The sequence below is a fragment of the Erythrolamprus reginae genome, chromosome 2, assembly GCF_031021105.1.
Source record: "Erythrolamprus reginae isolate rEryReg1 chromosome 2, rEryReg1.hap1, whole genome shotgun sequence".
NCBI lineage: Eukaryota > Metazoa > Chordata > Lepidosauria > Squamata > Dipsadidae > Erythrolamprus > Erythrolamprus reginae.
The window spans coordinates 22,390,524-22,408,474 of record NC_091951.1 but is presented as its reverse complement, the minus strand read 5'-3'; the positions used below and the strand labels follow the sequence as shown (position 1 = coordinate 22,408,474).

The following is a 17,951-nucleotide window of genomic DNA, read 5'->3' as shown; positions in this document are numbered from 1 at the left end:
ACAAATTACTTCCAGAGATTCAAGGTCATCTTTTGTTCAGCACCAGCCGGAAGTACATGGGAGGATCATGGATGTTGAGAGAATTGGAGTGGTCCTTGTGATGAACCTGTGGGGATGGGGACAAGGGATGGACTTTAACCTGGGTGGAGAACTGTAGGAAAAGTTTGTGGCCAACATTGACTCTGTTAATAAATTGGAACTTGGAAGAAGGCCAAGGTTTGGACTCTGATTTATTTCTCGGATGTTAATTGGAATGCTGACATTAACCCAGTTGGGGCACTGTTTGGGGTCCTAAGCCTCAACCATCGTTTCCAGAATCAGGTGTAATGGAAAAGAAAGAACAAGCCAAGGAACCAGCTGTGGGAGGCACTGGAATCTTTAATCTTCCTCCTCTAGAAGCAACAGCTGGTTTGGAAGCTATGGAGGGGGAGTGACTAGGGGCTAGATTAGATTAGATTAGATTTATTGGATTTATATGCCGCCCCTCTCCGCAAACTCGGGGCGGCTCACAACAAAGTAAAAACAATACATAATAACAAATCCAATACCCACCAATCCAATTACAATGTTAAGCTGAAAAATTCATAAAAAACAACCCCAGAATATTAAAAAACAAGCACACAATCAATCTAACACCAAAACAACATGGGCAATTGGGAGATGTTTCAGTTCCCCCATGCCTGACGGCAGAGGTGGGTTTTAAGGAGTTTGCGAAAGGCAAGGAGGGTGGGGGCAATCCTAATCTCAGGGGGGAGTTGGTTGCAGAGGGTCGGAGCCGCCACAGAGAAGGCTCTTCCCCTGGGTCCCGCCAGACGACATTGTTTAGTCGACGGGACCCGGAGAAGGCCAACTCTGTGGGACCGAGGCAGAAACAACTGGCCCCTGGATCCCTTTCCTAGGAAGAGTAGACCTTCCAGGGCATAGTGGGGGAGGGGGGTAGAGCCTGTCTCTAAACCAATAATGGGGTGCCCAGGTGGGGGCTGCACGGGCATCGAAGCCTGAGTGGAGGCCGTCAAAAAACGCAGTTGCCATCCTATTCAAAGGTGAAGGCTCTCCGCCAATGTCTTGCAGTCAATCGCTGGTGAATCTCCACAACCAATTCAAGCACCTAAGTGTAAGTGGGATGAATCCAAAAAGGTGCCCAGAACCTCACAAATGTCTTCTGCCCCTCACCACATTCTTTTTCCCAAACTTGGGTATGGGCGCCTGTGGAAGTGGCGACACCCCCTCGTTTCAGACCGTAGCAAGTGAGACTGCAAGAGGTTCCGCCTCAGGGTTGAAGACCACCTGGGTGACCCTTCACTCTGAGCCAAAGACGGCTCCTTGACCCAATTTTAGGAGCTCGCAAAGAGGGCATTGGGGGCATCACCAGTTGCAGCATCAGCGTTTTTGACCCAGGAATAAGTGGGTCATAGTCTATACAATTGTTTAGTGTGTCCAAACAATGGGATAGACTATGGAATGCCAAAAGGCATTCGTGAGGCTAAAGAGGCTTTTTGCAAAAGAGCGCATCCTGCAACACCCAGATCCATAGCACAAATTTGTGATCTTACAGGCTGGATTCTACAAAGCTATAATTTCTCTCTAATGAGCAGACAAAATGCTTTTTGCTTCTCCTTATCTCTGGGTCAGGTTAAAGCTAATTTCACAGTTTTATCATGAAATATCAAAAGCTTACTTCTCCGGAGAGGGCGTACCCCTCAATCGGAGATCACTCTCTTAAGGATTCCATATAAGCGGTAGAAGTGCTTGAGGAACAATTTTGTTAGATGTCTAGCTGACGGTAGTCCAGAGCAGGCAACGAAATGGGCTTGCTTGGAAAACAAGTTGATAACATTCCAAATACAGTATTCCCTTTGCTATCTGGCAGTTCAACTATAAAGTCCATGGCTGTTTCCTCCCATGGTTTGCTGGGATTGGCTACTTGCCGCAATAATGCCGGTTGTTTCCCTGGTCGGGTTTTCCTGATAGCACAGGTGGCAGTTTCCCAGATATTATTATTATTTCGTCAATACAACACAGCAAACAAGATCACTATGCTGGATTTCATATTTCATCACCAGTCGGGCGCTTCCCAAGCACCTAGGAATGTGTGATGTAGTGGCAAATTATGTTTGCCAATCCCAGTAAAGTGGCCTTTTGCAATTGACAGATGGAGATTTTTTCAATTCCGATGGTTTTCAAATGTCCGCTGAGATCCTTTGGCACTGCTCCCAGCAAGCCAAGTACCACTGGAACCACTTTCACTGGATGATGATGATGATGATGATGATTATTATTATTCATTAGATTTGTATGCCACCCTTCTCCGAAGACTTAGTCTTCTGCCTCAGTGTTTATTTTTGGTCATGTGAGATGGAAGGTTTTTAGAAATCCAAAGTGTCCTTCCAGTTTGGAGTCGTGACTTCGCTGGAGCACACCAAACCTGACCCTGGCAGACACGTATAGTTTGGGCCCTTTCCAATTCAAGCCTCCTCTCATGGTCGGGATGTCCTTATTGTCATTGAGCCCTGGCTCGTTAGGCAGGACTGGCTTCAACCTTCGCAGTCCATTCTTCCTGGCTCCATGTGCTTGGCCATTTGCTTTGGCCTCTCGTAAGGACACGGGCTGCTAGTTCCCCTTAGAGGAGGGAATACTGACTGCTTCTTTGTGGGAGGAGAAGATTACCGGATGGAACTCCTCTTTGCCTGTCATATTGTGCCTTTTTTTTTTTTTTGCTTTTTTCCCTTGATTATTTTTATTTATTTATTTATTTGTCAAACAAGTATAGTATTATAGTACATATTAACATAACATAACAAGTAGAACGTAGTAATAGAAAGGATAATAAGACAGTAGGACAGGGACATTAGGCACATACGTGCGCTTATGCACTCTTCCTGGATAAAGCATCGACTAGGAGATTTCCCCCCACTGTGCTTCGGTTCAAACTTGAATTGCCTGAAATATTGTGCCCAGCGTACTTGTTTGGGTGAGAGTTTCGGGGTGGTGGGGTGGTTTTCAGGGCCTTGAGGTTCTTATGATCTGTCCACACCTCAAACGGCATCTTGCTCCCTTCTAGGAATTGCCTCCAAGTAAGCAGCACCCAACAAACAGCATAGGCTTCTTTTTCCCAGATGGCTCATTTCCTTTCTGTTGTTGTGAGTTTTTTCAAAAAGTAAGCACATGGCCCGTTGCATTATCCTGTAACAGCCTTTCTTGGATGTTGTGTCCAGTAAACAGTTAGGTTTGGTTACCCGCCCCTTATTCCTTGGGCGGGAAAATACACATACTGGATTGGTTGGCTCGGCCTGGTAGCAGGGATATAAATAGCTGCCAGGCACGGCCATGTTCTTCTTTATTTATTTATTTATTTATTGGATTTGTATGCCGCCCCTCTCCGTAGACTTGGGGCGGCTAACAATAGTAATAAAAAACATCATATAAATCCAATACTAAAACAACTAAAAACCCTTATTGTAAAAACCAAACATCCCTACAAACAAACATACCATGCATAAATTGTAAAGGCCTAGGGGGAAAGAATATCTCAGTTCCCCCATGCCTGACGGCAGAGGTGGGTTTTAAGGAGCTTATGAAAGGCAAGGAGGGTGGGGGCAATTCTAATCTCCGGGGGGAGTTGGTTCCAGAGGGCTGGGGCCGCCACAGAGAAGGCTTTTCCCCTGTGTCCCGCCAAATGACATTGTTTTGTTGACGGGACCCGGAGAAGGCCAACTCTGGGACCTAACCGGTCACTGGGATTCATGCGGCAGAAGGCAGTCTCGTAGATACCCTGGTCCGGTGCCATGAAGGGCTTTATAGGTGATAACCAACACTTTGAATTGTGACCGGAAACTGATCAGCAACCAATGCAGACTGCGGAGTGTTGGTGTAACATGGGCATTTTTGGGAAAGCCCATGATTGCTCTCGCAGCTGCCATTAGCTCTGTTACAATTACCGTTACAATTCTCTTTATGTAGTAATAAACCTTCCTGATTGTTCTCGGCCTTAGATTGATGAATCTAACATTGGATGTTAATTGGAACGCTGACGCCCACCTTGAGTTAGCCAGTGCAACTTATTTCATCCTGACCCAGCTGTCCCAAGTCAGCCACACCCAGTGAATGGTATCAAATCGACTCTGCCTACACCCTGCCAGCCTCTAATTTGTCATAGACTTACATGCAACTGGCTCTTTGAGGGGAACCATTATGCCGATGCCATCCCTAATTGAATTGAGTTTGACATCCCTACTTTGCACCATCCCCATGAACATGTGATTGTATCCTCTCACAAAATAAGCCAGAATGAGGAGAATAATTGCTCTCACTAAAGCCAGAATGAGGGGAAGCTCATGAAATGCATGTTCAAAAAATCCCTTTCTCAAGTACCTTTTTTGCCTTTCTATTATATGACAAGGTTTAGGAGAAAGTCTAAATGTGAATTGAATTTAATTATGGTAAATATCACTGGTATGGTTATTCATGGTTAAATTCCATTTTGTTCTAACAGAAATCAAAAATAAATGAAACTTTTCAAAAATTTGTGAGAGGCAATACTCCAGGACATGGTGTCCTTGGAAAATATTTATTAAAATATTGTTCATAGATGGTTCTGTATCAAAGAGGTAAAAAGGCACTGATTATGGTTTCCTAATCATGTCCTTTTTTTAATAATGGCAGATTGACAAAATTAGGTTGGACTTAATATGTAGAGCAACAAATATTATTTTACTCCAAAGTACTCAGATTTACCGAGATGTATTTCCTACTCAACAAGAAAAAAAACCCCTTATTCATGTCTTCTTCTTTTTTGCCTCGTACTATTTGAGCTTTATTTTTCTTTTTAGTATTGGCCTTCCTTCATTTCGTAATTCCACTTTCTCCCAATCATTTCTCCATCATGGCTCATTTTGAGGTAAAAAAAATTCAAAGGTGCACAAGTTTAAGCTTTCAATCCTTTTTGGATCTTTTCTTATGTTGCCTCAGCTGAAACTGCCCAGGGAGCTGCTAATACAATTCTACGGAGGAATTATTGAGTTTGTCATCTGAACCTTTGTAACTGTCTGGTTTGGTTCTGCAACCCAACAAGATAGACACAGAATTCAGAAGATAATTAGAACTGCAGAAAAGGCAATTGCTACCAATCTGCCTTCCCTTGAGGACCTATATACTGCATGAGACAAAAAAAGGGGTCTGTGAAAATATTTACAGACCCTTCATTCACATCCTGAACATACCGGTAATTTGTATCAACGACCCTCAGTGCAATGCTATAGAGCACTGCACAAGAAAACAACTAGGCAAAAGTTTTTCCTGAATGCTATCACTCTGCTAAAACAATTCCCCCAATATGTCAATTTAGTATCAACAGCCCTCAGTGCAATGCTATAGAGCACTGCACAACAAAACAACTAGGCACAAGTTTTTCCTGAATGCTATCACTCTGCTAAACAATTCCTCCAATATGTCAATTTAGTATCAACAGCCCTCAGTGCAATGCTATAGAGCAGGGGTCTCCAACCGCCGGTCCGCGGACCGGGACCGGGCCGTTGGGGGTTTTCAGCCGGTCCGCGGCGCCAGGGCCCCCTCGGCCTTTCCGCGTTGCCTTCGCCGGCAAAGGCTTTTCTTATTTTGAATACGTATTCCGAGTGGGCTAGCAGGGAGATAGGGAGCGCGCGCAAAACCGCCCGTGCGCCCCCGACATTGAATATCACCTTCCGCCGGCCCCGCCTCTCATGCAAACCCCCTTGCTGAGAGCCCGGGGCGAAAGTCCTCTCGGCAAATGTGAGGCGGGCAGGGCGTGCGCGCGTCACCGCTGAGAAGAACGGAGAGAGAACGAGAGTGAGTGAAAGCAACAGACAGCAAGATAGAAAGTGAGAAAGAGAGAGTGAGAGAAAGGGGGGGAGAGAAAGAGATAGCAAGAGAGAGAGAACAAGAGAGAGAAAGAGCGTGAGAAACAAAACAAGAGAGAAAGTGAGAGAGAGAGAAAGCAAAAGAGACAGAAAGAAAACAAGAGAGAGAAAGTGAGAAGAAGAGAGAGAAAGAGGGGGAGAGAGAGAGAAAGAGAGAGGGGGGAGAGAGAGAAAGAGAGGGAGAAAGAGAGGGAAAGGGGGGAGAGATAGCAAGAGAGGGAGAGAGAAAGAGAGAGGGAAAGGGGGAGAGAGGGGGGAGAGAAAGAGGAGAGAAAGGAAGAGGAGAGAAAGGAAGAGAAAGAAAGAAAGAAAGAGGGATAGAAAGAGAGAGAGTGAGAGATGCTCAGTGAGCCTTTCTTTGAAGTTGCCTTTCTTTCTTTCTTTCTTTCTTTCTTTCTCTTTCTTTCTTTCTTTCTCTTTTTCTTTCTCTCTTTTACCTTTCCTTCCTCTATTTCTTTTCTTTCTCCTTCCTACCTTCTTCCCTCCCTCCCTCCAGTCCTTCCTCTCTTACTCTCCCCTTTCATAAGTTTCCTTGCTTCCTTCCTCTGTTCCTGTCCCTTCCCTCTTTCCTTCTTCCTTCCTTCCTTCCTTCCCTCCCTTCCTTTCCTCCCTCCATTTCTTGCTTTCCTTTTCCTTCCTCCCTTCTTTCCTCCCTCATTCCCTTCTTTCACTCCTTCCTCTCTTACTCTCCCCTTTCACACCTTTCTTTGCTTCTTTGCACCCTTCTTCTGTTCCTGTACCTTCCCTCTTTCCTTCCTTCCTTCCCACCCTCCGTCCATTCATTCACCCATTCCTCTCTTGATCGCCCCTTTTACGGCGCCGCTGACAGCTAGCTCCCCCCCCCCCCACCGGGCCATGGAAAACTGGTCTAGCTGAAAGCCGGTCCCTGGTGCAAAAAAGGTTGGGGACCTCTGCTATAGAGCACTGCACAACAAAACAACTAGGCACAAGTTTTTCCTGAATGCTATCACTCTGCTAAACAATTCCCCCAATATGTCAATTTAGTATCAACAGCCCTCAGTGCAATGCTATAGAGCACTGCACAACAAAACAACTAGGCACAAGTTTTTCCTGAATGCTATCACTCTGCTAAACAATTCCTCCAATATGTCAATTTAGTATCAACTACCCTCAGTGTAATGCTATAGAGCACTGCACAAAAAAACAACTAGGCACAAGTTTTTCCTGAATGCTATCACTCTGCTAAACAATTCCTCCAATATGTCAATTTAGTATCAACTACCCTCAGTGTAATGCTATAGAGCACTGCACAAAAAAACAACTAGGTACAAGTTTTTCCTGAATGCTATCACTCTGCTAAACAATTCCCCCAATATGTCAATTTAGTATCAACAGCCCTCAGTGCAATGCTATAGAGCACTGCACAACAAAACAACTAGGCACAAGTTTTTCCTGAATGCTATCACTCTGCTAAACAATTCCTCCAATATGTCAATTTAGTATCAACTACCCTCAGTGTAATGCTATAGAGCACTGCACAAAAAAACAACTAGGCACAAGTTTTTCCTGAATTCTATCACTCTGCTAAACAATTTCCTCAATATGTCAATTTAGTATCAACTACCCTTAGTGCAATGCTATAGAGCACTACACAACAAAATAACTAGGCACAAGTTTTTCCTGAATGCTATCACTCTGCTAAACAATTCCTCCAATATGTCTAAGGGCAGACTAGATGGACCATGAGGTCTTTTTCTGCAGTCAGTCTTCTATGTTTCTATGTCAATTTAGTATCAACTACCATCAGTGCAATGCTATAGAGCACTGCACAACAAAACAACTAGACACAAGTTTTTCCTGAATGCTATCACTCTGCTAAACAATTCCCCCAATATGTCAATTTATTCACTAAGTCTGCATTACTATTGCTGTTAATCTTCTCATTGTTCCTATCACAAATCTACTACCACTTATCGCTGTATGACTGTAATTTGTTGCTTGTATCCTTACAATTTCTATTAATATTGTTTCCTGGTTGCTTATTTGAACCCTTTGACAATCATTAAGTGTTGTACCTCATGATTCTTGACGAAGGTATCTTTTCTTTTATGTACACTGAGAGCATAAGCGCCAAAGGCAAATTCCTTGTGTGTCCAATCACCCTTGGCCAATAAAGAATTCTATCCTATCCTGTATACATTTGAAAAGGCTGCTATAATAATTGAAAAAGAAAACTCAACACAAATCTTAATTTTCCTCAACTTGCTGCTTTCCTCTCTGGGTCTCTGCCAGCCCCTGATCTCCCCTCACGTCAAGGCTGAGTTTGCCACCAGCCACAAGATACAAAGCGACTTTTCTTCCTTGGCTCTTGACCGCCCTGCAATTTCTGACAGGATTTTGCTCATTTTTTTATGCCTTCTGGGAATCCCTAGAGGCCCTTCGGAGACTGCTCTTCAGCAAAGGCATTTTTGAGTCTCCACAAGAGATTTTATCTATCTTCACAAGATCTGAGAGATTAAAAAGTGGAAAACATGGCGTCCTGCGCCCTTTCTCGCAATGCGCCAAGGATCCTCTAGGGGGCGTCCTGTAAGAGCCGGGCAGCTCCTTCCCTGTCCCCATACAAGAGAATTGAGCATGCGTCAACCTGTTTCCTAGGAAAGGAGAGATGCGTCCTTCCCGAGGCGTTTTCCAGCAAAGCTGCTTTGCTTTTTCTACAGAGCCCGATTGCGCCTTTCAAGCAAGGGAAGAGGCTGCAGGGAAATCCTGGACTTGGAGTGCAAGACGTGAGTCGGGGTTCAGTGACGGAAGGGGAGGGGGGCTTTTCTCCCGCGCTGGAGGCTCCCATCCATCAGGCTTGGAGTGGTGGGAAGGGGGAGGGGGAGACCCAGTGGTCCCATGTTCCCCTGCCGCCCCTCTGCATGCACGGGAGAAAGCAACGCTTCGCGTCCTTAGCTTTGCGATGAAAAGAAAAGAGGATTTACACTCCATTTTGACGGGAAAAGCTTTGCATGGAGGGAGAGGAGGAGAGATCGTCTTTGCAAATGAGAGATTTCTGCCTCCAAGTCAGTCTTGAGTCCTAGACAGTTTCTTGCCTATTTCTTGGCCCCGTTTTCAAAAAAGGTTTCCCTCTCCTCCCCCTTCCTAGACCGAGAGAAGAGAGCAGTCGGAGTTCCCCCTGTTGGCTTTGCACGCAAGAGGTCAACTCCGTGTGCAAAGAGTTGAGTGCAAAGAGTGCAGGCATGGAAATTATATTAAACTGTCCTTTAAATTATAATATTTTAAATTATGTTTAGCCAGAGAGAGGCATTTGGTTCAGTGATGAAAGCAGAAGGTTTTGAAACCAGGAGATGAACTTCTAGTCCAACCTTTGCCATGAAAGCCTTGAGCCCATCCCAACTCTCCACTCAGTCTACTTCACAGGACTGTTGTTGTGGGGCAAATAGTAAGAGGGAGCATTGTGTATAATTTCTGCCTATATAATCCTAACCCTTCGCTAAATCGGGCATGGCGTGGCATTTTTAAAAAAAGTCATTACAGTATTTCTATTAATTGGATTAGAAGTGTTTTATGTATTGTATTTTTTATTGAAATGTTGTAAGCTGCCCCGAGTCCACAGAGAGGGCCGGCATATTAAGTCCAATAAATAAATAAATATATGATGTATTCGGCCCTTAGGCCGCTAATTTGAAAATCCTGTCCTGAAGGATTCTGTGCAATTTCCCCCACATGTAGAGAGATCAAGCTAACTAATAAGATCCCCCTCCCTATCCCAAACATAGGTAGATTAATCAAAATTTCTTTTTCTGATTTTTTTCCTTTCCTCTCCCTTTCCAATAATAATAATAATAATAATTATTATTATTATAATAATATAATAATAATATAATAATAATATAATAATAATATAATAATAATAATAATAATAATAATAATAATAATAATAATAATAATTGGAAGGGACCTTGGAGGTCTTCTAGTCCAACCTCCTGCTTAGGCAGGAAACCCTACATTACTTCAGACAAATGGTTATCCAACATCTACTTTAAAATTTCCAGTGTTGGGGGATTCACAGCTTCTGGAGGCAAGCTGTTCCACTGATCAACCCTTCTGACTGTCAGGAAATTTCTCCTTACTTCTAAGTTACTTCTCTTCTTGTTTAGTTTCCACCCATTGCTTCTTGTTCTACCCTCAGGTGCCTTGGAGAATAGGTTGACTCCTTCTTCTTCGTGGCAGATATTGAGATATTGGAAGACTGCTATCATGTCTCCCCTGGTCCTTCTTTTCATTAAACCATCCATGCCCAGATTGTGCAACCGTTTTTAATATGTTTTAGCCTCCAGTCCCCTAATCATCTTTGTCGCTTTTCTCTGAACTTTTTCTAGAGTCTCAACATCCTTTTTGCATCATGGTGACCAAAACTAAATGCCGCATTCCAAGTGTGGCCTTACCAAGGCCTTATAAAGTGGTATTAACACTTCACGTGATCTTGATTCTATCCCTCTGTTAATGCAGGCTAGAATCGTGTTGGCTTTTTTGGCAGCTGCTGCACACAGCTGGCTCATATTTAAATCGTTGTCCACTAGGGCTCCAAGATCCCTCTCACAGTTACTACTGTTGAGCAATGTACCACATATACTGTACTTGTGCATTTTGATTTTCTTGCCTAAATGTAGAATCTTACTTTTTTCACCATGGAATTTCATTTTGTTAGACAGTTCCCATTGTTCAAGTTTGTCAAGATCCTTCTGTATTTTGTACCTATCTTCTGGATTCCTGCCAGTTTGGAGTCATCTGCAAATTTGATAAGTTCCCCATCTATTCCCTCGTCCAAGTCATTGATGAAGATGTTGAAGAGTACTGGGCCTAAAACAGAGCCTTGGGTTACTCCACTGCATACATCCCTCCATGTAGATGTAGTTCCATTGAGCACTACACATTGAGTGCGGTTAGTCAGCCAGTGCAATTAGTTAACCTTCTCTTTCCTCTTCATAAGGATGCTCAGTAGTTCAATTAATCACCCTTGTAAACACTCTGAATTATTTTTTTTTCCATTTCAGATATGTAAGCTGGAAATACTTTCCAATTCTTCTGGAATCTTAAGTATCTTGTCTGAGAAGAGAGCTGAATAGCCTTGAAAAATTTGACCAGACTTCTCATGAACAGAAAGACCTGTGGGGATCCTTGGGTCCATTTTGGGGCTGAATTACAGACCAAAGAGAAGATGGAGGCACAACACACAACAGATGGAGAAATTAGAAAAAGCCCTCCAGCTGCTCAGCCTTGGAGTTGTGGGCCACGTCCTGGGCAGAAGAGCCAAGAAGAGGCATCCAGTAGTTCAGAGGTCCAATGTTGTCATTTCACAAAAATGCAATTTCAGGAGGGATGGGGCCCTCGAGATGTTTGCACACAGCTTCACTACCTTTGTCATCAGTGGCTGCAACCAGAAAAACACACCAAGGCTCAGATGCTGGACCTGGTGCTCCTGGAGCAATTGCTGGCTGTCCTTCCCCCAGAGATGGCAAGATGGGTGCAGGAGTGTGGAGCGGAGACCAGTTCCCAGGCGGTGTCCCTGGCCGAAGGCTTCTTGCTGACCCAGGAGGAGGAAATGATGAAAGAAGAGTTGCAGGTGGGAGAATGTAATCATGGCAACTCTAAAGAGGATCTCTTTGAATTTGTCAATTCCTTTCTGGCAGAGTTTTCTGGGATTATTTACTCCTAAGGGGCATTTGTTCTGTTCTTCCAGAGGATGTATTTGGGGCAATTCTTCCATTCTGTTTCTAGTTTTAGCAGTGTACATTGAGGGCTGCTACTTTGAAAGTGTAGTATGGTAACTTATTTCCATCTCTGTGCTCTTCCTTTGTTTCTCGCATCACATCATGTCCAGAAATCCGTGGAAGTTCTGACTGAGTATCCTAAGGAGAGGAGAGATTCATTCAGATCTTCTCAAGAGCTGCTGTTCAGGGAGAACTTCCAGACACATCAAAGTCAAGACACAACGCAAGGTAAAAAAAAACCTCTCTCATTCTGTGATGTGAGATTTCAACATTTAGCTGATTCTTTCACTCCACTTTATTGGAGTCTCTCTCTTTAACAGACCTGCTTCCAGTATTTTTATCTTTCTTATAGACAATAGAAAGCTGTCCTTGGACTTTTTAGAATCACCTCTTTGTGGTGGAGCTGAAGGATTAGCTGAACTGCTACTTCAGGTAAGGAGAAGAAAGACTGGAAAAGGTCTTGGATGGATTTCATTTTGTTCTAGAGTTCAAAGTATAAAATTGCTGGTTCTAAGCAATACAAATTTCATATCAGGTCATTGAACATTCACATTCAGCTTAACCTACCCTCTCCTTTCCAAGGTGGTCCTTTGTGAGTCACTTTCTCCACCCCTCCTTTGTCAGTGTTCCAAATAACATCTGAGGAATAAATCAAGAGTTCAAACCTTGGCCTTCTTCCAAGTTCCAATTTATTAACAGAGCCATCGAACTATAGTCAACCTAATACTAACTTTTCCTACAGTTCTCCACCCAGTTTAAGTTTTATCCCTCGTCCCTGTTCTGCCTGGCTCTCTGGTAGAAGCCTCCCAAAAATTCCAGTGTACAAATTTCAGACACACACACACACACACACACACAAGTTTGAAAATTCAAAACAATGTTCTTTATCACAAAATTCAAAATAAACTAAGTACTCTTTTTGTATTGCAAAGAGCACTCGTCCCAAAACAACCAGGTAGTCTGTACAATTAACCTTAAGCAGTCATTAAGTACTTAGCAGCTGTGAAGAAACTTCACACCCCTTCTTCCAACAAAGTGAGACACACACACACACACACGTTGCTCTGCTTTGGTTTCAAAGGCGTGGAAAATCAACAAACAAAGTCCAGAAAACAGCAACACATGACTCCTGAAGAACTGAGATCAGATACTCTTTCACAACGGCCAAACCCACACGCTGCTATTTATAACAGCAGCCCTAATTACTGGAGCCCCACCCAACCACAGGTGGCCTCATTTTCTCTTGTAATAATCCTTTAGTTGTTGTCTCCTATGCATCACTCTATGCATGCGTGGATGTGTCATTAATTCTTGTGCAAAATCCAGGGATGATACAGATGATTGATCTCCTCCTGGGCTGTCTGCCAAACTCCCCTCTTCCCTGTCACTCATGCTTCCTTGGTCAGAGGAGGCTTCATTGGCAGATTCCATCAGGAGCAAAACAGGCCTGCGGCATGTGGATGTCTCCCCCACATCCATTCCTTGGGGCAGTAGCTGGGCCAGAGCTAACCACAACAGTCCCCAAACTCACAAGTCCATCACATGGAACACTCCAGTTCTCTCAACGTCCACGATCCTCCCCTGTATGTCCGGCTGGTGCTGAACAAAGAATGGCCTCAAATCTCTGAAAAGAATTTGTTGTGGCTAGTATCTTTTCCTCTCATGCAAACACCCCTCCCTAATTCCCACAATAGACTTCTATGCCGCCCTGAGTCGGTTGAGAAGAGCAGCCTAGAAGTCAAATGAACAGATAAATAAATAGAAATTATGGCTTCGGCCTGACACCTACATTCTCCCTTCCAAAGGGGTCATTTGTGAGTCACTTTCTCCACCCTTTGAAATTATTTTCAAAGATGTATTTTTCAAGAGGATATAGTTGAAGATAAAGTCAAGCAATACATAGAGACAATAAATATGAGTAAAATTACCGAAGTGCAAAATGAAATGTTAAATAGACCAATAACTACAACAGAATTTGAAGCTGTATTGAAAAAAAACCAATAAAATGCCAGGCCCAGCCGGGCTTCCTGTGGAGGTATATAAGAACACACAAGTGTCCTTAGAATGGATTATGTTGGAGATACATAATGAGGCTCTTGAGGCGAAGATACCAATAACCTGGACAGAAGCAATCAATATTCTTAACCCTAAGGAAGACATGAATCACTAACAAATACAAAACTATAGACCAATTTCACTATTAAACACAGATTATAAGATATTTACATTTATAGTAGCAGAGAGAATTAAAAGAATTTTGGATAAATATATTAATCCAGACCAAAATGAATTTCTAACAGGACAACAGATAAAAAACATGAGGTTTATAATGAATAATCCTGAAAAGCAAGCTATACTGGTTTTCCTCAAAGCCCAAAAAGCTTTCAATAGTTTAAAGTGGACATTTATTACAATGCAATTAAAATATATGGGGCTACCTTTGAAAAGTGTTCGTGCAGAATGCAGCTGCGAGAGCAGTCATGGGCTTTCCCAAATATGCCCATGTTACACCAACACTCCGCAGTCTGTATTGGTTGCCGATCAGTTTCCGGTCACAATTCAAAGTGTTGGTTATGACCTATAAAGCCCTTCATGGCACCGGACCTGATTATCTCAAGGACCGCCTTCTGCTGCACGAATCCCAGCGACTAGTTAGGTCCCACAGAGTGGGTCTTCTCCGTGTCCCATCAACTAAACAATGTTGTTTGGCGGGACCCAGGGGAAGAGCCTTCTCTGTGGTGGCCCCGGCCCTTTGGAACCAACTCCCCCCAGAGATTAGAATTGCCCCCACCCTCCTTGCCTTTCGTAAGCTTCTTAAAACCCACGTCTGCCGTCAGGCGTGGGAGAACTGAGATAGTCTTTCCCCCTAGGCCTCTACAATATATGCATGGTATTTTTGTATGTATGTTTGGTTTTATAATAAGGGTTTTTTTAGTTGTTTAGTATTGGATTGTTACATGCTGTTTTTTGTCACTGTTGTTAGCCGCCCCGAGTCTGCGGAGAGAGGCGGCATACAAATCCAACAAATAAATAAATAAATAAATAAATAAATAAATAAAATAAATATGGAATTTGGGACAAAATTTGAAAGGATAATTGAAAAAGATCTATACTAAATGAACAGCTAGTGTAATTATGAATGATGATATTGCAGAAAGGTTCAATATAACTAAGGGGCAAGGATGCTGACTTTCTCCTCTTCTATTTATTTTATCATTAGAAACATTTTTGACAAAAATTAGAGACGGTCAAGAATACAGGGTTTAAAAATTAGGAAAGAAGAATATAAGGTACCTTAATGGATGAAATAAACTGTTGTCAAAAATGTCAGGTAGTTTCTGCCAGTAATTTGCTCTGCCCACCTTAGGAAGAATGGGAGTCACTGATAAGTAGTGGGTTTAAGATCCAAATATCAGTAGGATGCACTGAAAGACATTCCCAAGACTTCCAGCTCGATCAAACATAATTCAGATATGCCGTCAGCCAAAAGAGGTAAGTTCTTAATTCTGACTTGTATAAAAGATGGCCATTTTATTTATTTATTTATTAGATTTTTATGCAGCCCCTCTCCGAAGACTCGGGGCGGCTAACAACAATAAAAAAGACAATGTAAACAAATCTAATATTAAAAATAATCTAAAAAACCCCAATTTAAAGAACCACTCATACATACAAGCATACCATGTATAAATTCTATAAGCCTAGGGGGAAGGGAAAATTTCAATTTCCCCATGCCTGACGACAGATCTCTTTCATAGAATTGGGGGAAGAAAATTATCCAATTATTCTTCAGATTATCTGTTAATAGGTAAACTTATTTCCCTGTTCAGGATGTTGTGTCTTTTGAGGAAGTGGCTGTGCATTTCTCTGAGGATGAGTGGTCTCAGCTGGATCCTGCCCAGAAAGCTCTCCATGGGGAAGTCATGCTGGAGAATTCCAGGAATCTGCTTTCTCTGGGTAAGAATCACTGTCTGTGCTCAGTAATATAGTGAAAGGAGTTAAACGTTATTTCTGGGGGGGGGGGGGGGGATCATTTATTTACAGTGCATTGGAAGGTATTCAAGCCCCCTTCACTTTTGTCCACTTCGTTATGCTGCAGCATGTTACTACAATAATAATAATAATAATAATAATAATAATAATAATAATAATAATTTTATTATTATTATTATTATTATTTATTAGATTTGTATGCCACCCCTCTCCGTAGCATGTTACTACAGTCAATGAAATTCAGTTTTTTTTGTCCTTAATCTGCACTCAGTACCCAATAATGACAAAGTGAAAGTAGAATTTTAGAAATGTCTGCATATTTATTAAAATGAAAAAAACTGAAATATCACATTGGCATAAGTATTCAGACCCTTTCACTCAGTACTTTGTTGAAGCACCTTTGGCAGCATGTAGAGCCTTGTCCTTTTGGATATGATGGGACCAGTTTGCACACCTGGACTGGAGGATATTCTGCCATTCTTGCTTGCAAATCCTCTCAGGCTTGGGTCCTTTTCAGGTCCTTCCAGAGATTTTAAATAAGGTTCAAGTCAGGCTGGGCTACTCTAAGACATGAAGCGTAGACATCAGAGAGTTATGGTTAATGGCGAGTATTCTGAGCAGAGACAGGTTACAAGCGGTGTGCCACAAGGGTCTGTTCTGGGTCCTATTCTTTTTAATATGTTTGTGAGTGACATAGGGGAAGGTTTGGTAGGGAAGGTTTGCCTATTTGCCGATGACTCTAAAGTGTGCAATAGGGTTGATATTCCTGGAGGGGTCTGCAAAAACTAGATAAATGATTTAGCTTTACTAGATAAATGGTCAAAGCAATGGAAACTGCAGTTTAATGTTTCCAAATGTAAAATAATGCACTTGGGGGAAAGGAATCCACAGTCTGAGTATTGTATTGGCAGTTCTGTGTTAGCAAATGATGAGAAATGATTTAGCTTTACTAGATAAATGATTTAGCTTTACTAGATAAATGGTCAAAGCAATGGAAACTGCAGTTTAATGTTTCCAAATGTAAAATAATGCACTTGGGGAAAAGGAATCCACAGTCTGAGTATTGTATTGGCAGTTCTGTGTTAGCAAAAACTTCAGAAGAGAAGGATTTAGGGATAGTGATTTCTGACAGTCTCAAAATGGGTGAACAGTGCAGTCAGGCAGTAGGGAAAGCAAGTAGGATGCTTGGCTGCATAGCTAGAGGTATAACAAGCAGGAAGAGGGAGATTATGATCCCGCTATATAGAGTGCTGGTGAGACCACATTTGGAATACTGTGTTCAGTTCTGGAGACCTCACCTACAAAAAGATATTGACAAAATTGAACGGGTCCAAAGACGGGCTACAAGAATGGTGGAAGGTCTTAAGCATAAAACATATCAGGAAAGACTTAATGAACTCAATCTGTATAGTCTGGAGGACAGAAGGAAAAGGGGGGACACGATCGAAACATTTAAATATGTTAAAGAGTTAAATGAGGTCCAGGACGGAAGTGTTTTTAATAGGAAAGTGAACACAAGAACAAGGGGACACAATCTGAAGTTAGTTGGGGGAAAGTTCAAAAGCAACATGAGAAAATATTATTTTACTGAAAGAGTAGTAGATCCTTGGAACAAACTTCCAGCAGTCGTGGTTGGTAAATCCACAGTAACTGAATTTAAACATGCCTGGGATAAACATATATCCATCCTAAGATAAAATACAGGAAATAGTATAAGGGCAGACTAGATGGACCCTGAGGTCTTTTTCTGCCGTCAGTCTTCTATGTTTCTATGTTTTCTATTTGTGAACCGTGCTGGCATAGCAGTTATAATGCAATACTGCAGAGTACTTCTGCTGTCCCATCTCCAACCAGAATTTCTGAAGCTCAGTCAGAGTGACTATTGGGTTCTTTGCCACCTGTCTTACTAAGGCCCTTCTACCCTGTTTGGTCAGTTTGATTGAGCAACCAGCTGTTGGAAGAGTCCTGGTTGTGCCAAACATCTTCCATTTGAGAATTAAGGAATCCATTTTGCTCTTAGGAACTTTCAGTGCAGCAGATATTTTATTTGCAATATATTCCTTTGCAATAATCCTGTCTCTTAGCTCTGCCTGCAGTTCCTTTGACCTTGTGGCTTTAGGCCTGTTAATGTATGCATTGAGGCCTTCTATGGAGCTCTGTGTGTCTTTCCAAATCTCATCCAATCAATTGAATTGACTACAAGGTGAACTCCAATAATGGCATAGCAGCAATCATGAGAAATGGAAGGCACCTGGACTAAATTTCAAGTACTGTTGCAAAGTGCTGTTTCAAATGATGTTAATGTGATATTTCTGTTTTTTTTTCTTTT

General features: G+C 42.4%; 2 pseudogenes; both read left to right on the top strand.

Annotated features, from left to right (window-relative positions):
- The window catches only part of LOC139159963 (zinc finger protein 420-like), a 92,696-nt pseudogene that overhangs the window by 29,543 nt on the left and 45,202 nt on the right, over positions 1-17,951 (top strand).
- The window catches only part of LOC139163212 (zinc finger protein 585A-like), a 36,712-nt pseudogene that overhangs the window by 11,183 nt on the left and 7,578 nt on the right, over positions 1-17,951 (top strand).